We start from the raw sequence: 20,763 nt of genomic DNA on the forward strand, positions 1-20,763 counted from the left end.
TATATATGTAACTGATGTACGTAATTCGCTCTCTTGCGTCCCTCGAGGTCTAGGAAACTCACGTCACGGGGCGTGAGATCAGAATTGGCCAATTGATACTATCTTTTGCTTGCAATAAACCCTAGCATTGGGAATTTGAAACCTCGTGTCTGGTGCATCTTTTTGTGTATGGTCATTGCCTTGTTTCCATAGCACGAGGGACCCCTAGGGGCCCCTTTCAAGATGGCGCCCGAATAGGGACCCTCCCCCACTTGCCCCATCGTATACGTTGTAACGGAGTAAAGGCAGAAGAAAGGCGAGGACGGGACGGTCGAGCCGGGATCAAGAAGTGTACGGGGCGCCCTGTAGAAGAGAGGAGAGATTCCTTCCGCAGATCTGCACACATCTGATCCCTGATCGACGTACCGGGCCAGAGGGCAAAGGAGGCGAGGGTCCCGAGGCGAGGCAGAAGCCAGAGAAGCGCAGACATGACGTGGGGAGAGGTTGCGTTAGAACAGACGACTTGTTTTTATCAGGTGAGTCATTCCCCGATTCAAAGAGAGACCTGATTTTTGGTAGAGTGTTGATTTTGCAAACTCAAACGTCCAGGTAAATGTGGCAAACCAAAGGGGAAGGTTAAAGAAACATGCCTGGAGTACTGTCCACTTTAGCGGGGCTTTTCGAATGCGGTAGACAGTCCTTGGAATATAGCCAAAGTGCACCACCTGGGGGAACGCCGGCTTATGATAAGTATGCGAAATATGGTGTGGGTGTGATAATATTTTGTGAAATTTGGCATAGGCAAACTAGAAAGCAACCCGACCATCAGTGGCCGATTAATGGTAGTTTTGAGATGGGGAGGATAGATAACCTCGAGAGGGTGCTGATTAGAAAGAAAGCGCGACCTGCAGCTTTTGAGACCGTCAAAGATTGGAGGAGGGAAGCGATGCTCCGACTAAGGAGTAGAGAGAAGCATGCACGTAGGCATAAAACAAAGCGGGAACTACACATAGCAGATGAATTAATGGAACATTTGTTAACTAACACGGGGTCGAGGCCCAAAACCAGAATCGAAACCAAACACGCCAGCAGTGACTGCGCGGGCCCAACCAATAGCTCTCATACCCCCTCCCGCAGTCCGAGCACTTCCCCTCACGCAAGTGTTAACCCAAGCCCCGCCCACAGCACGAGCACTCCCACAAGCGCAGACCGCGGACACACAATTTCCCAGCACCCAGCAAGGCCCTTCACAGATGCCACCTGTGTCACTTGTCCCATCCGTACCTCCTGCTCTAGAGACAGATTCAGCACCATCCGCCCCTCCCAAAGTCGAGATTGAGACTGGGGAGGCGGGAGGCGGGGCTGAAGGAACAGGATTTGGACGGATAACTCGAAGCGCAATCAGCAAAGAGAGAAAGATTGAATTACAACAAGAGGCAGAAATGTACATAGTAGGAAATGATGAGACAGCAGCATTGGCCTCATTGTATGGGTACCGAAGAAGAGACGAGAGACAGGTAGTGTTGGAATGCATGGGGGAAATTCTGGTGGGAGAATGGAAAAAGATACTTGGGAATTTACCGCCACAGCGGTTGTTAGATTTGAATAAGTTAGCACGCAGTGAGCAAAGAGATGAGGATGTAAGAAAACGTGCACAAACTGACTGAAAGTAAAAAATGAAATGGAAAACCGATATGCTGAAATGTTTGCTACACCTGAGTATAGTAGAGAGTTTATTAAGAAAGGTAGGAAGGAGGCGTCAAGGTTGAGTATAAAAAAATCATGGCCGAGAGTTTTTCCAGGTGGTACAAAGCATTTGCCGGTACCGGGACAGATAGGCGATAAACAAAGATTGCAGGTATGGGTAGGGGAAACAATGCGATGGATGTCGAACAAAAGAACGTCAGTAAAAGAAGTAAGTGAGATATGTAATGGGTACCCATTGGAGATGAGAAAGGAAGCGATGCAAACAATAGTAGGGGTGTTACTGCAGCAGGTCATTGGATACAATAGAGGTAGAGGTAATGCACAAGACCGGGGAAATTTGAATAATATGCATAGGGTGTCATTGGGATTAAATCAATGTGCGTACTGTAAGGAGGAAGGACACTGGCGAGCGCAATGCCCGCACCTACAGAATAGAGGTGGGTTTGGTCAGAGAAGGCCTCATAGAGGACATCAGGGGTCGAACGGCCTAAGCAGAAGTAACATGCAGCAGCAGCAGGGATATACCAATGGAGGTACTCAAACCCAATCATATGGCCAAAACCAAGCACAACAGAACCAGACATTGAACCAAAGTGTTTCGAACCAAAATCAGGGCGGGCAGGGCCAACAGAGAAATGGAGAGTGGAGGACATCGAGGGGGAAATGGGAATATTTTTGATACACAACCAAACACGTATTATAGCAGTAGCGGTGACTACACATCGGACGATGTGTTATTTTCGCGATAGGACAGCCCACGACAGGGGTCGGAACCAGTGTCTATTCCTGTGAATCAGAGAGGACCCTACGTAGAAATGAGAGTCAGGAATAAGGAGCACCTTTTCCTTGTAGATACAGGGGCACAGAAGTGTTCGATAGACCACCACTTGGTTCCGGAGATACCACTGTCGGGGCAGAAGAATGTTTCTGTAGGGTTTGCAGGTACACCAGTAATTAACCCCATTTTCGAAGCTGTCCCAATTACAATAGGACCATTTATGGAGCAGTGTCCATTTCTTTTGACAGAGAATTGTGGAGAGAACTTGCTAGGATTAAATTTGTTGGGAAAATTGGGGGCAGTCATACATTGTGCGGCAGACGGGGTGTTCCTCACGATGTGGCCTCACGATGCACCGTGACGGAATTCATGTCAAAAGAGTTGCCAGAAGAGTTAAGTGGAGTACCAACCTGTCTGTGGGCAATGCATGATAATGATGTAGGATGCTTGAAAATAGAGCCTGCAAAAATAACTTTGAAAGAAGGTGTAACACTACCACGAATTCCCCAGTATACAATTTCTGTTGAAGGTGAGAAGGGATTGAAAAGCATTGTTACTGACCTGGTGAGATTGGGGGTGGTTGAGGAAATTGCAGGGAGCACGTGCAACAGCCCGATTCTTCCAGTTTACAAGAAAGGAGGCAATGAAGTAACCTATCATTTCATAATTGATCTGCGCGCATTAATCAAAGTGGTAGACCCACAATTCCCTTTGGTCCCAGATGTAACAACAATACTGACAATGATACCGGCCACTGCAGAATACTTTAGTGTAGTTGATTTGAAGAACGCATTCTTTAGCATCCCAGTGGATAAAAGCAGTAGATATCTGTTCGCGTTCACTCTAGGAGGTCGATCATTCACATTCACACGCATTCCACAAGGATATACAGAAAGCCCGAGCATTTACAGCAGAGCGCTAAAGAGCAGCTAGACATGCTAGAACTACCCGAAGGTTGCGTACTCTTGCAGTACATAGATGACTTGTTATTAGCTGCTGACACGAGAAAGATCTGCAAAGAAAGTACTGTATTACTCTTGACACATTTAGCGACCCATGGTCATAAGGCAAGTTTGAAGAAATGCCAGTATAATCAAAAGGATGTGTCTTATTTGGGATACCTACTTTCGAAAGAAGGGAGAAGATTAACACCAGAACGCATAAAAAGTATTTCTAGTATGCCTATTCCAAAAACTCAAAAAGGAGTGAGAGCTGTAATAGGCATGGCTTCTTATTGTCGGCAGTGGATCAGTAATTTTGCATTGATTGTGAAGCCGATGATAAAATTGACTAAAAAGGATGCAGAGATGCCTTTGCAGTGGGATGAGAAATGTCAGAAAGTGTTTGAGCAATTGAAAGTTGCATTGTGTGCTGCACCAGTTTTAGGCACTCCTAACTATAAAAAGATCTTCAGACTATTTGTGAGTGAGAGTGAAGGATGTGCATTGGCGGTTTTGACACAGGAACAAGGTAGAAGAAATAGGCCGTGCAGCTATTTTTCTTGCGCGTTGGACCCTTTAGCGCGCACTACCACGATGTATGCGATCCGTCGCAGCGGCTGCTGCGTCAGTGAAACAAACGGAAGGAATGGTATTGGGGCACGCTTTAATTCTGATGGTGCCACATGCTATAGACGTTCTACTAAATAGGACGCAGACGCAACACCTCACCTCACCTCAGCTAGACTGACAAGATATGAGCTCATCTTGTTCCACGTCCAAATTATGAGGTGTAGCACATTGAATCCTGCAGAATTAATGCCACTGCCCATAGCAGAAATTGGTGAAAACGAATGACCACCCCATGATTGTTTAATGATCACTGAAGAAGAAACAAAGGGAAGGATTGATTTGAGCGATATCCCACAAAAAGAGCCAGATGGGGAGGTATTTTGTGATGGCTCTTGTTTTAAATTACTTGATGGCACATCAACGGCTGCATATGCAATTACTACCCTAAAGAGAGTTGTAGAGAGCAGAAGGATCCCCTACAATTCGGCAAAAGCCGCAGAAATAATAGCACTGACCTGAGCCTGTGAACTCTCTGAGAATCTGAACGTAAATATTTATACTGACAGCCAGTACGCCTTTGGCGTGGTTCACAATTTTGGCCGACTTTGGGCTGAGAGGGGTTTCTTGACATCACATGGAGCCAGGATTCAGCATGGCCAGTTGATTGTGCGATTGTTGTCTGTGCTCACATTTCCAAAGCGCCTAGCTATAGTAAAGTGCGAGGCGCATAAGAAAGTAACATGCAGAGTGGGAGAGGGAAACGCGCTTGCAGACAGGATTGCAAAGCAAACAGCCACAGATTTGGGGAATAAAATGATGACAGTACAGACTGAGGAAGTACCTTGTATGATAGAGAATGGAGTTGCCACAGGCAAAGAAATGCAGGCTAAGGCCACGACCGAAGAGATTCAGGGGTGGGCTAAGGGCTCTCCTGAGTTAGATCTCAAAGGATGTTGGGCGGACAAGGAAACAAAGAACTGGATGTTGCCAAATTGTTACGTAACTGCAATGGTTATAATGGCACATAGCCTTACCCACATTTGCGCAAAGAAAATGGTACAGCATTTATCCACAGTATGGAAGAATGAGCACATAAAAAAGAATGCAGAAAGGCTAGTGCAGAATTGTATCACGTGCCTGCAACACAATGTAGGAAACCGTGACTCCAGCAGGTAGTTTCGGCCCACCCTCTATGCCGTTTGAGGTGGTCCATTTTGATTTCATAGAAATGGAAAGGTGCCAGAACTACAAGTACGTGTTAGTGGTAATCTGTGCATTCAACAAGTGGGTGGAGGCATATCCTTTAAAAGACTGTACTGCCATGTCCACAGCAAAAGTAATGATGAAGGAGTATTTCTCCCGGTTTGGGTTGCCTCGTGTCCTGTGGTCAGACAACGGCCCCCACTTTGTGGGCATAGTAGTGCTACAGATCTGTGCAGGTCTGCAAATAGAGAAGCGATTCCACAGCTCCAGGAATCCAAGTTCTGCTGGGCTTGTGGAGAGACACAACGGAATCCTGAAGTCAAAGATAGCGAAAATTTGCGCTGGGAGCAAGTTGAGTTGGGTGGATGCATTACCCCTAGCGCTGTTGTGTATGCGCACGTCTGTGCAGGCTAAGACTGGGCTCTCCCCTTATGAGATTATAATGGGGAGTCCAGCAAATGTATGGTGCGCATCACAGCCCAGAAAATTATGTGAGGTCGAGCATCCTATGTTAAGCACTTACTGTGGACTTTTAATACAAAAGTTGCGTTTGATTAATCAGCAGGTGCAGGAGGCGTTGCCGATGCGATATACAGGACCGGGGCACTCACTGGAGCCTGGGAGCTGGGTGCTAATCAGAAACTTTGAACGGAAGACAGCATTAGCACCCAGGTGGCGCGGCCCCTATCAAGTACTTTTGGCAACACAGACGGCCATCCGAGTGGACGGACGCAAGGCATGGATCCATGCTACCCATGCCAAAAGGTTCCCAGCGTCACTGAAAACTTTGCCTGATCCAGACGACGAGAAAAAGACAACGGTCTCGGAAACGAAAGGAACTGTTGCCAGTCCAGTGCCACAGCATCAGCCTGAGCGAGAAGTGAAAGTTGAAACAAAGCACAAACGAGAAGTGAAACTCGAAACAGAGCCTGAGGAGGCTGCCAGTAAGGGGGAAGGGCGAAAAGTGCCCCAACGTTGCTCAACGGAAACATCGCTGCCGAACGACACAAACCCTGCATTGCAAACACGAGCAGAAACAATGCGTGCACCCCTTTTGGCGCCCACCAGTTCTTGCGAATGCACCAAAGCCAGAGAAAGAAACTACATCATTGCCACGACGCCCATCGCTGCCCATCATTGTGCCACAGGCTGACACTGAGCCTGATACTGGAAATGCAAGGGCACTATTCACGGATCATACAATAGAGTGAATCGATATAATCTGCGGCCTCGACAGGCAAAGTGATCCACAGATCTTTGGTGCTTTTCTTTTTGGCCTTTGGTTCTACTCACAGACGGAGTAGGAACCAGGGGCGTAGAGGAGAGAAGTGTGAGAATTGTGCAAGTCGGACAATTCAAAACTCACGGCTCCTCGGTGCGCTTATGAAGTACATGTGTCCTAAGCCAGAGCGGGACAAGCTGGATGTACATGGTACTCTATCAATAAAGAACTGTTCAGAAATCGTCTGAGCAGTGGGAGAAAGAACAACTAATCTTGCTCGGGAGTGGATAAATGATCCAGGCTGTGAAAAGGCTGGGAGAATTGAACTGTGACATTTTTCGTTGAACTTTTCTGGCATCAAGAACGAGAGACATTCACGACGAACTTCGCCAGCAAGAAGAAGGACGATGAAGAACAAGTCAAGACCGGTTTCAGCCTCCTCCTGCACCCCTGCTAAAAAAATAATAGATTTAGAGACTGTAAATTTAGGGGAAAAGCATGGTAAAAGGAATAAGGTACTGATTTGGACATTGGTCCTATGTTTCTTAGGTATGATAGTACCAACAATAACAGCTATCTCACTATGGTTCCTGGAGTACATACACCCTTTAGAAACACTTTTGCCAAAAACAGCTACTGAAAGCCCGGTTCATGTAATCACTGGTACTTTGCCCCCAATGGAAGAAAGACATAGAGAAGGTTACGGCAACAATACATTGTTGCTCATCATGAACATGACCCATGCGATGTTAAAGAAAAAAGATTTCTGGGTTTGCGCCCATTTACCACAGCACGGTGGGAAAGGGATAGGCTGATATGCACAACCATTGCAATTGATGTATTCCTGTGAAGTAACGTTAAGTGCAATGTTCTTTGGGAAATGGAACAAGAGTAATACGGGTCAGCTAGATGAGACCAATATGAATGAATTTGAGGAAGTAATCCTGAGACCTGTGGGTTGGTCCATATTCCAAAAAGCTTGCGTATTTGCACTAGAACCCGTGAGAAAGAATACACGAAAAATAACAAGACTAGATAGATTACATAGGCAGAATAGACCAACCCTGCCAGCAGAAAGAACATCAGTAATGACATTTCGGATGAGGGATGAATGGAACAAAGATGCTGTGCCCCCTGCCTATGCAGTGGATCACATCCCCAAAACTGCTCCCCTATGTCTACAGAAAAAGGGTTCCTATAAAGTAGGAACGTTTAGCAACTGCCTGAACATAGTGGTTTTAAAACAAGAAATAGAACCCGTGTACGTGGGAGACCCTGTTTATTTTATGTGGAGAAAAAGCATATCCATGGTTACCTAGGAACTGGGGAGGTACATGCTACCTAGGTCTACTGTTTCCAGGAGTGTTCCTCTTGGAGACAGCAGAAGTAGCCAGACGAACAAAAGGAGTAGTGAGCATGGAATGATAGCAATGGATATAGCCAAATCATTTATACCGTTCTTGTTCCAAATAGAAAACTCTTACAATATAAGAAAACTGTCTGGAATATTACAAAAAACAATAGATTCCACAACGGATATTTTATTGAATATGACGTTAGAAGAAAAAGGAATAAGACTGATGGCACTTCAAAACAGGATGGCTCTCGATATAATATTAGTTGATCGTGGGGGAGTTTGCAAGCTCGTAAAAACTGCATGCTGTGTGTATATAGATGACTACTCCCCTACGATATTTAAAGCGATCCGGAAATTACATGTCATAAGTTCCACACTCTCTACTGAAGCAGGGGTTTGGGGGATAGAATCCTGGTTATGGGGATTATTGCGGTCTTGGGGATGGAAGTTAATTTCGATACTAATGATGGTACTCGGGATATTCATAACATGCTGCTGTTGCATACAATGCTTACCAATAATATGCACTGAAATAACTGTACTAAGGGATGTATGCACATGGCGTTGAGAGGAAAACAAACGCATGGCCGGAATAACAGACACTGAGGAAACAAATAGTAAAACAATTCATGGCGATAGACATTAATGATGGAGATGATTCAGATGCAGATACCCCAGACTCCTCCTCAGAAGAGGACGATACAATGAATAAATAAGACGTTTGGCACATGGCCAAAAGGATGGTTTGTCAATCTGGAAAAATGAATACCCTTCATTTGAATGATAGACGTAACTTGATGACCGTGGGCCAACGTCTTATGCACCGAATTAGAGAAATATGAACTGCTATGCTTGACCGACGAGCGGCCATTTTAAATGTAGTAAGAATCGCCATTTTGCTTGTTAACCATTGCTCATTGCTTTTTGTCTAAAAAATGCTTTGTAGCTTGCAATTCTTGCGGATTCTGCTTACTCTGCTCAACTGTTAACATTGTTGTCTGAATATGAAAGGACAAGGTCGCGGGACTGAAGAGTTTGCTGAAACTCCTCATGAGTAGCCCAGAGAGGAATGCCCACGCTCCCTCTCTGTAGACTTGGGAGGAAGCTGCAGAGCATTTAATCACTTCACAGCTGCCAGCCAGTCTCGTACGATGGTAGAATTTGTTAGAATAATACAGTTAAAGGCTTGATTTATGCTTCTCTTACGGCACCCCCTCGCAAAACCCTTTAGAACGTGTCGGCTCCCAGGACACGAATAGTACCTTATAGATAGCAAAGCTTGGAATGTGGCTCTTCCCCCGTGTACAGATTGCTTCCAAGAACGGAACCACCGTGTTCTAAAAGATGCCTCTGCACTTTCTAAATTGCACATTGTTACTAGAATAGACATTGAAAGCATTATAATCGTCATACTCGTCGGATATGTCCATCGTCATCCCGAGTTCAAAGGAACTTAATACAGAGGGGTGTTGAACATGACTTTGCTGATTGTATGATATGCATTTTGTATATATGTAACTGATGTACGTAATTCGCTCTCTTGCGTCCCTCGAGGTCCAGGAAACTCACGTCGTGGGGCGTGAGATCAGAATTGGCCAATTGATACTATCTTTTGCTTGCAATAAAACCCTAGCATTGGGAATTTGAAACCTCGTGTCTGGCGCATCTTTTTGTGTATGGTCATTGCCTTGTTTCCATAGCACGAGGGACCCCTAGGGGCCCCTTTCAGGGGGTGATGGTAGGAGGAAGGCATCAGGATGGGGTATGAGGACAACCTACGCAGGTGGTAGGAGTGAGACACATGGTAATGGTAGGAGGGAGACAAAGGGGGTGATAGAAGAACGTGCTCAGTATGAGTTGGAAGCTCAGGAGAGAGCGCAAACGGTTAGTGATAGGAGTAAGACATCCAACGATGGTAGGAGAAAGACACCCAGACGTAAAAGGAGGGAGGTGCTAGGTGATGGTAGGAGGGCAACAGCAGGAGGTGATAGGAGGGAGAAAGCAGGAGGTGGTAGGAGGAATACACTTTAAGGTGGTAGGAGAAGGACTCTTGGAGGTGGTAGGAGGGAGTCACCAGGGTGTGATAGAAGAACGTCCTCGGGAGGAGGTGGAAGCTCAGGAGAGAGTGCAAAGGGCTAGTGTTAGCCAGCAAAAGCAGGAACAACAAGCATGTGCATTGAAGAGGCTCAGGAGCAGATGAGGAAAGTAGTGGCTGTAAAGAGGGAAGAAATCAGGACCATGAGAAAGGGGCGGATGCAATAAGGTTGTCTGTAGAAATTGGGACAGACACGCCCAGAAGGCTCTGTGTTAAAGTGGAAGCGAAACTCCAGTCATATGTGCAGCTCATGGCAGGGAGACAGAGAGGACTACAAGACCTGCAAGGAGGAGTGAATGTGGTAGCATCCCACCAGTACCCAGAGACCATATGGGGGAACCTCTGGGAGAACCATAGAGGATGTTAGTGCTGCTAACAAGAGATTGTCCTGACATTTTATGTTTGTGTTTGACCCAGTAGAGGAGATGTTTATCCTTTTTACTTAAAAACCTAGTTTGGCTTCTTTGTGGACCCCCCTGTGCTGTATGACAAGTGTAACTCTGGCTTTGTGGAAATATGACCAATGGACCTGGAATGAGGCGGGGTGATCCATCAGGGGATCACCCTGTACCTCCTCCATGTCCAGAATCACAGCAAAGGTGATGACACTCAGCCCCAATTACCAGCCAACCCACTACCCCTCGTGCAGGGGATCCCATTGAACTGCATTACAGCCTTTAATGTACATAGGAATTAGACTACATTAGAAGACCAATTTGTCCTCAGCATGATCCAAAAACAGTTAGTCATATTGGAATGCGACAAACACGTATTGGATGCTTTGCCACTAAGGGTACAGGCCTTCACTACAAAGTAGCCTTTATAATTGGTGGAATAATATCTAATTGTCCTTCTGCAAATCAGCCCTCTCCAGCCCGTTGTCAGAAGTCACTCTGCAGCACCTCCTAATGTCTGCATGGATGTTATGCTGGTTAATTCACAATTATCACCTTAGCTCACCCTAAAAACTGAAAAGAAGGGTTCTTTTCAACTTCTGGCACTTCCCATACAAATGTATGTAATGGACACTAATAATACTACATGCCTCTTTTTCTAAGTAAATAATTGTCCTCCCACATTCAAAGGACTTTGTTAAAAAGCAGTACCAGTAATTAATAGAATTGGAAAGTGCTCACTCAGCTAGCATCTGAGCACACTATCTCTGGCTGCCACTCCTAAAACAGTTGACCAAACTATTATTGAACAATCAGCAGTGCACTGCTAACATTGAACGCCAAACATGTACCTCATCATTGCTGGGGCTGACCGTTTTTAAATATTTCACCCCCCATGTGCATCCTCCAAGAATAGCTAAATGAAATTCAAGATGAACACTCTTGATCTTCATTCTCATGTAAACGTACTGTCTCATTGCCACACTTACTGGTAAACCTATTAATACAGATCCCCCGTCCTGCTATTCTGACACCCTGACACCATGAAAGATCTTCAAGAAAGAGATCCAAATCCAATGGTCCTTCTCAATGTGTGGTGGTTATCTTCCTGAAGCCCACCTTCATCACTACTACTGTGTACAATAATGGTAAAATATCGGTTCAAGCAAACCTTTTGGCTCTTGATCAAAAATTCACTTAACTGAAAGAAACGGCATACAAGATTAAAACCGTTGCCCATGCCTGCTGCTGTTCATTTCTCTATCTGCCCTGCAGTCATCATGCAGACACTAGACCATCTGCTTCGACCATATCTTCCGCTGGATATGCCAGTGTTTCTACTGCCCCCATTCTGTGCTTCCATGACACAACAAACAGCAATGCAGATGGCACCCATTAACAAGTACCTGACTAGACATTAGCCCTATCCATCTGAAGTTCACCTCTGAATCACCTGCATCATATTCTACACAACCTCCTCCTATTATGCCTCAAAAGCATGTAGTAAATCCCTATGATAGTCTGCCTGCCTCCTCTCTGGCATCTGTCTGGCACCTTCTCAGACACTTATGATCCTTTACAAGGCTCCTCACTAAGTTCTGTTCAGTACTTCCCATGCACACGCCTGCTCATTATTCTCATTGTCCATGATCTCCTCATTCGTACCTAACATATCCTTACTGAGCACATTGCTTAATGCCTGCATCCATGATTGTGTCATTAACCACTTCCCTTACTTCACCAGGATTAGTCATAAGGCTGCGTACAAGACACCAAAGTGAATCCACATCCAGTTCCTTATCAGAGATGCTGGAAATTCTAGAAAAGAGGTTTTCCATATCCCTGTGGGATGTCTTAACCCACTCATCCAAGCCCTGCACCATCACTAGGCATTGCTGGCAGCAGAAACATCAGAATGGCCATTGGAAAGCATGCTGCTCGCTCCAAATCTTCCAAAAATGCGCAGTGAAAATCTGAAAAATAGGCTGCCATCCACTTTTGCCTATCTTAGTGAGCACAGGAGATCAATGCCTAAAACCACCATTGGGCCATCCACAAAGCAGCCTGAAACCACTTGGAAAAAGTAATGCTGATTGCCAAAAGCAACACAGAACTGTTTGGGAATCTGTTTCTTGGTTGTCAAAAATTGCTAACATTCTGGCTCACAAATCACCTAAAAGATCCAACCTCTTTGTTGGGTGGTCAACATCATTCTCCCGCAAGAATCTACATAAATATAAGGTCCACAGAAGTGTATCTATATCTGGATAAAGTATACTTTTGAGGATTGCTTGCTGGAAGAAAGCTGTCAAAATGAGTGCAATACCGGTACTCGCCACCACCAGAAGCCGGCGTTTTAAAACAATTCTTTGTCAAATTGAACAACTGAACCCAAACTATGTTAAAAAAGAGAATTCCATCAAAATGCCACATAGAGTGCCACACAGTGATTTCATTGTTGAAAAAGACTTGATTTAAAGATATGTTGCTTATTTTGAGTTTATAAATGTATTTTTTTTTACAAGGAACTAAGTTGCAATTGACTAGAAGGCAATCTGATTTAGTTAAAACTTCAAGAGGACTTCTGTCCATCGGAACCCTTCACACCTTATCCCTAGACAAAGGAGACTTCCCCTGCCCCAAGCCAGGAGATTGACAAGATGGTGTGAACAGGAACTGGGGAGTGGCACCCTGGACTGGTGCTCTGCTGCCTGGAAACAAGACAATGGATTCTTTCAGCTGAATAGAATATGCTGATTTGGGTGTGCCTGGTCAACAACTGCTCTAGCAGGAAGGCAGGCCATGTGACCATCTGACTCACCCAGCTCTAGGGGGCAGACCAGACTGAGGTGTGTATTGAATTGAAAGCAAATGTATGTTTTATAAAAATTTAAGACTAAGCTGGACGCCGGGTGATGGTCTGAGACCAAACCCCGGAATTTATTAATATTGTAGATAGTGTTTATGCTATGAACATAAGAATTTACAGTAAAATGCCCAGAGAGGATCTGCATGCATGTATCAAATTTGGTGCAGAACCAATATTGAGAAACCCACCAAAATCGCGAATAAGTTGTCATTTCTGAACTAAAGCTCTTAGGAAGATCAGAGTTAGACAAGAATGTACCTTAAGTAATCTGTGATGTGCATATGTATTATGAACAAGTTGTGCACCTTGGAAATATGTTTGTTATGAAAAATTGATTTTCTAAGTAAAAGCAAAGGGAAGTTTCTTCCCTAGAGGGTAAATGGCAGCATCATGATGACACCTTATGACACGCTGATCCTTTCTCCAGTCAAAAGACAGAGAATCCTCTAACCTATCAAATCCTTAGAGGGTTGGGCATGTAGAATCAGCCTACCCACCCCCTTTGGAAACACATAAATAGGAACTGCTGAGACCCAGATAAGACACTCTTTTCCACTCTTCAACTGATTTCTTGCGAAGCACTCTGCCGGAAGACTCCAGAATACAGATCTAGATCCAGAGACCAGAACTGTAGAACCCAAACTCTAGAACCTTTAAGCAGAGAGGCCTAAACCACAAGCTGAATCCTTCTCAGCAGGCCTTCAGAATCTTTTGCAACCTGATTCTAACCCCTAAACTTCCACAGGGCCTAACCAAACCATTCAACAGCCGGGCTGTGCTGTTTGCTTCTAGCTAAGAACCAGGTGCTAGAACCCAGATCCAGACCCAGAGAGAGTAGTGCTGTATCCAGACCCCTGAGATCCAGTTCAAGAGACCCAGACCGCCGTGCAGTGCTGAGAGCAGAACCCAGAGGGTCTGAGACCTGTCTGGTGGCGAGAGTGAAGCCAAACCCTTGACCAGATCTTTGACGAGGTGCATCCCATTCCAAAGCTAAGAGTGAGTATCTAGTCTAGAACTGTCCATCACCAAGCTCTTAGTTTAAAGTAATCCTCTTCCATCCATTTTAACCTGTCCCGAACTGCATTATAGAATCTTGCCCATCCTGTTGTTGGTAAATCTCTAAGGCGCATCTGTCATTTCTGAAATCTTGACTTTATTTCTGCAAAATCTGCCTTCACAAAAACCTCCGTAACTTTTGAACCGCACGCCCTAGAAGCGAAATGTAACTATCATTTTAAAGCTAAGATCCTAAGCTTTCCAACAAACCCAAACCGACATTCCGATTCATTATAGTATTTCCGTAATCGCGATGTACGCATGCGGAAAAATTTCCGCGAATTGCAATTTGGCTCAATTTCATTTTCTGTCAAAATAGCTGCTCCTTGTTCTCAATTGCTGAAATTCGTTTTCAATTTGATAATCATTCATGAATCATTACTAGTGTTGACCTGAACCAATCTCAAGTCACTCATCCTGAATCTCTTTTAGTGAATTAAAATCAATTTAGCAGATTTTCCCATCCATTGCAATCACATTCAAAAGAGTTTTGACCTGTGTTTTAAAATCAAACCTGTTTTCTCTAAGCTTGCTGGGGGAAACTGGAATTGAACTGCATTCTTGATTGTATTCCTGAAACCTGTGTGCCCTCTTTTCCACCTATACATATTGCATAGGGGGGGAGTGAGCAGTCACAGGGGAAAAGTGACCATATTATCTTTTGATTGAAATCATATCAAGTCTATTTCTGTGTTGCATTCTTTCCCATTATTGCATTTCCTTGAATCAAGTATTCTCTGCTACAGTATCAGTCATATCCATACTCCATAAGTGATTAAAGAGATTGCTACTTTTGTAATATTATCCATTATTGATTACCATCCATATTCACAAGTGTGCTATTCAAATATTATTTTATTCATAAAAGTGTGATATATATATTGTTTAATTATTCAAATAAACCTTTTAATTTGCAAAACAAACCTACTTCTTGGCTCAGTGAGGTCGGGGATATCCAAAGAGAGGGGTGTTATATAAGGGTTCATCATCCAGATTTAAAGAACTTTTGACATAACAATATATAAATAAGGGCTTCCATTGGGCATCCCATCCTAAGCATTGACTTAGTTGGATTGCTGGATTGAAGTCACTTACAGATTGGGGGCTCATCGCAGGATTTCTGGATTAGAACTACCACTTGTGCAGCTTAATACAGTGTGCTAACTGACAGGATACATAATTCCTGTTGGGCTACTACGCTGTGTTACACTGTAAAAGCACCCCTTAAAAGGGAACGCTCTAAGGAAACGGTCTGTTTTGCAAAATAAAATAACAAACTTCTGTAAATCAGGAAGGAAATCAATTTTCAGAATGACGACATTGGTAGATATCAAGATAGCTAGAGAGCACCTCTTACACAAGCTATTTGTGAGAAGTGAGTGGACTGAGCAGGACCAGAATGTGTGGTTGCAGGCAATCACACAACAGATCACTGCAACTGGGTTAGATATCTGGAATATCAGGGTCCCTTACACGTGGCCCCGAGTGAACTATATATGGCCCAGAAGGCCAAGGATGAGCGCGACAAGATTGTCAGGATAGCGGCATATTTATATTTATACATGGGAGCCATACAGGACAAATGTGCTGAAGGCCAAGATCTGGCAAGTAGGCAACTGATGGCATTAGAGAAGGCCCAATCTGACCTGGACTCTTCTGAGCAGAGGCTGCAGAGGTGCCAGGAGTCAGAAAACGAAAGTAGGCAGTATATCATTAAAATCAAAGAGGACATGGGTATCCTGCAACAGGAAAGGGCAGACCAGGATACCAGAATTGTGGCCTTGCAGAAGGAATACCAAGAAGGTTGGAGTACCAAGAAGGTTTGGACTCCCTACTGCAGAGCCAGAAAAAGCTGGAGCAACAACTGGATTTCAATAGGGCATGAGCAGAGCAGGTAGTCCCCCTGAAAAGCCACCTAGATAGCGTGAAGGCAGAGAGCAATAAACTGATTTTGAAAGACCTGGATACCCAGGCAGAGTTTGATGAAGAGCGCCAGAAAGCTGGTACCCTTCAAAGGCAGAGGGACGACCTGGTGGCACAGAGCCAGGCTCTTGCTCAGGAAAGGGATACCTTAGGCCAGGAAGTCTGCCACCTGAAAGGAAAAATTGAAGAAAATCACCTGGCCCTCCAGGGACTGGGTGACCTCCAAAAAGAGCATCAAAACTTGTTAGAGCACACCAGGAGGGTGGAAGATGATTTGGCAAGAAAGGAACATGCCAGTAGGGACGGGACTCAGGAGGTAACCCTCCTGCAGCAAAGACTGACCCAGTACTCCAGGACCACCAGGAAGCACAGAAGGAAAATGAGGCTCTCTGTCAGCACAATGATAGGCTCCAGCAACTGGCAGCCATGCAGGAGAGACTGATAGAGTATAGTAAAAGCTTGACTGAGGCACTGAAAGCACAGGCTCTTGCATGGCAACCAGGAGCAGGGGCTGATAGAGATGAAGTTTGCTGGGAAAGGGAAACACCTGAGGATAACCCCAGGAGCCCTAGTAACAGAGGCCTTCATCTCTCCCAGTCCCTGGACTCTGCCACCCCCATGCCCCTGGCGCACATGAGCCCAGGGCCACGGGGATGGCAGATTACTATCCAGCCAGTAGTATGGGGCTCATAGGCATCTGGGGATGGGCACCCAAGTACTGTGAAGTTTAGTGGGGAACCCCAGGTGAGTAGGCCCACTAAGGGCATCCTGAAAACCTCTGCCCAGTTAGGTCAGTGGGGGGTACCCATCAAATCCTGGAAGCAAGGAGGAATCGGAAGACTCCTCTGAGCGCCCCAGGACACAGGAGACTAGGTCCCCACATTCTGCCAGCCATTCCCAGGCTCGCAGAATCTGGGAAAACCTGGAGGACAGACGGGCACCTCTGGGACAGTGCTTCTGAGTCAGAGGATGAATGGACTAGGGTTACCCGAACCAAGAAGGCCAATAAGGCAAAAAGGGCCTTGCTTAAGGACCCCCTAAAACAGATCAAAGCAATAAGGAGCGTCATCACTCCTAATCATAAGAACTCCAAGTATTCTGTTTGGGAACACTTGGAGCTCTTTGAGCAAATGATGGAGACTTTCCATTTGAAAGACAGCGGTAGCTGCATTCAGTAAGTAAAATGGACATTCTCCCCAGAATACTCCAGTTTCTTTGCGGGGATGGAGGACCAAAACCATTCAAGATGGTCCACATATAGGGCGGCCATCTTAAAGCACTTTTCTGTTCATAGAAATCCCAAGAGGCTCGCAAGGCAGCCTACAATTTGCAATGTGGGGAGGATAAGGCCCCACAAGAATTTGTGCAGGAGCTGAAGCGTGCCTTCGCGCAGACTACCAAAAGGGTGCGCACGGACAGTAAAGAATTTGTTAACACTTTTTTCCATGCCTTACCCAAATACATCATGACACAGCTAGTGAGAGATTTTCATGAGAAAAGGTCACTAGACTGGGTCATTGAACAGGTCCCCCGAATCTATGAGGTGCAGAAGCCCATAGAAAATAAAACTAATGGTCCGAAAAGCCCCAAACCGACCCCTGTCGCTGCTAAGGTGGCAGAGGTAAAGGTTTCCCCCATTTTAGATTTGGAGATGGGGGGGGGGCTAAAAACCTGCCTGCACAGAATAATTCCATGCCCAGAAGTCCCTTGGGCCAGTCGCAGACAGGGAGTCAAGGAGTTAGTCCCACAAATGGGGTCCCTCAGTCCCCTGACTATGCAAGTCCCCACTACAAGGGAAACCAACCCATCCTGGGTTATGTGTGGACTCCTGCCCAAGGGTGGGGGTCCAACCAAGCACCTAACCCAGGGTACTTCCCTCCTAACTTCCCCCAGGAGGGCGGAAATTCACCAAATCCTGGGCAGAACTTTTTCCCCAGGTATCCACAAAATTTCCAACCCCAAAATCATCCATCCTTCTTTCCCCACTTCCCTGAGCCCAGACCACCTAATCCGGGAGAGGGGAGGCCAAGGATGGAGGGGTACCCAAATCTTCCCAACCCGGGGTACTACCAGAGAAGGGATAGCTACCCTTCCCGGGATCATCCCAGAGGAGAAAACAGAACTCTGTATCAGCCTGAGCGGGTTTCACAGTTAGAGCGCCAGGTCCAAAATATGGCACAGGGTCTGGGTCGCATGCTGAGGGCTCAGCAGACCCTCAGATGGGGATGCTGGTGCAGAATGCCCCAAACTCTGGACCTGGTGCTCCAGAACAGTGACGGGGGCAGCAACCCGACAACTCACTGGTTCCCAGGGTGGAGGCACAAGGGGAAGGGGGGTGTGAAGCCTTGGAGGAAGCTTCCTTCCCCACTTGTAAACAGCCCCTGGAAACCCAGGAACTGGAAACAAAATCTCCTACCCCTGAAAGGCTGCCACCCAAGGAGCAGCGGGGGGGTAGGAGAAACAAAGGACCCAAACAGACCCACTTTGAGGAGGAGATACAGATCTTCCAATTTGAGGGAGAGGGATCCTCAGAGGATCCTGGGAAAAGGATCTTCTCCTTCAGAGATGGAGAACTCCTCCCAAAGAAAAATGGGTCCCAAGGGATTCAAATCCCGACTGGGTAGATGTGGGGACTGAGCTAGCGCCGCCCATCATCCCATCCCAGAGTCAACAACATCAAAATCCCTTGGTTCAAACCCATCCTGGTGACTGCCTCCAAAAAGGTGGGGGGGGGGGCGGACCAGAACCAGAACCAGGGGAACTCAAAACATCTCCTATGTCTAGTTGCCAACTTTTTCTTTCAGATTCCCAAGACTCTCCACCGAACTCCCGAACTCTACCCAAATCTCATCTCTCTCAATGTCCAAAACCAGAAAAATAGCCCACCAGTTGTCTAAAAATGTGCATTATCTGTGCCCCCTTGCGGAGAAGGAAGGAGGAAGATACTATGCCCCGGTACAAGTACAGGGTCAGGGTACAATTTTGGCACTGGTGGACACTGGATCCCAAGCTACCCTTCTGTCCAAAAAGGCTTTTGATGAACTAGGGAAATTCAGGAAGGGGGGAGAATTACCAATTTCCTCTCACCTCTCTTCCTGGACAACTTCAGAACTTTGACGGGAAGGAAATTCCCGTCGAGGGGACTGCGGATTTAAACATTAAAATTTGGCGACACAAGGTGAGACACCCGGTCATAGTAGTGACTCCAGAGGGCACCCCTTGTTTACTAGGGAATGACCTCCTGAGAAGGTTGTCACCCCTAATAGATTGCGTAAACAAGGTCCTCTGGACACAGACTAGCCGACCCATAAAATTGAAACAGAGTGTCAACCATGTTAGTCTAAATGGCACATGCCACATGGTTGAACAAAAATCTGACCAAGTAGAATTTCACTTCCAGAACAACTAATTTCCAGACGTGACAGTAATAGCAGTAGGACAACAGACTGGTGATGGGGGGTCCTCTCTATTTCTGAAAATCAACCTTCCTTCCAGTTTAAGGTGGTATTCCACACTGGAAGGAAACACTCTGAAATTCTTTACCAATCCACAATCGGACATTCCCACTTCTATAGTCCAGAAAGATGTGAAATCAGCTCAGAGCCTGGCTGATGTTCAGCAAATTGGAGAGCAGTTGTTCATCCCAATTCAGTTAAATGAAGGGAAGGACTCTGTTCTCGCCTGAGTGTGTGTGAACAACGGTAAGAGCTTCATCAGCGAAGCCATGTTCCGCCAACTCCCAAAAGATCCAGCCATTCCCACATTCAAACTGATAGACAAATGGGAAACGGATCTGGAAACATCCAATTCCAAACATCTCCTGCCAAGCAGGTGTATGCTCAAAATCTTGATACTATACTGTGGACCTTCTCTTTAGTTTATATTTTTTAGGTTTTCCTAAAGTTAGGGGGCTCGTTTGGTCCTACAGTCTAATCCCCCGACCTCTTTTGTGTATTAGCCGTATGCTCAAAATCTCCATAGGCAACAAGAGCATAGTTCATAATTGTTGGGTCGTGCGAGACGTCACTGCCGCCTTTTACTTAGGCAGTGACATTCTCAATCGCTTTGCCATTAGTTTGGACCTAATAAACTTCAAAGCTTGGTCCCGATTAGCGGATAATCCCATGGGCTTTGATGATCCAGAGAAAGCATTTAGGTCAGCTCAACTACTGCCTTATGCAGTTGAAATTCAGATTGGAGAGGAAGTCACCATCCCAGAAAGAACCTGACAATTCTCCCTGAAAGTGAAAGTTAAAAGAGGACAGAAATTGAAAAACCCTGATGCTTATATTCATCTAAATCCTTCTCTCCAACAGCAAGGGTTGGGAGTAAACCCAACACCATTAGTCAATATAGAACATGACACCATTCCAATAGAGGTGGATATCAACGACTTAAAGAGTATCACTGTAGCCGCAGGCAACATTATTGGAATGGCGGTTGATGACCGACATTTCTCCATAGATTTAGGGAATGAACTGTTAGGACCAATCCCCAAGGACTGTTTTGACAGTGACAGTGATGGCAATACAACACCAGACAGGATCTTTACCCAGCATGGGGGGAACTTCCTGGTGTACACATCCTGCCCTTATGGCAAGGAAGATGTGACTTGTGACTTCAGGAGGGATGAGGTGATTTTCCAGGTCCATGAGGGCTGCCTTTCCC

The sequence above is a fragment of the Ambystoma mexicanum genome, chromosome 4p (assembly GCF_040938575.1).
Source record: "Ambystoma mexicanum isolate Mex_15411 chromosome 4p, UKY_AmexF1_1, whole genome shotgun sequence".
Lineage (NCBI taxonomy): Eukaryota > Metazoa > Chordata > Amphibia > Caudata > Ambystomatidae > Ambystoma > Ambystoma mexicanum.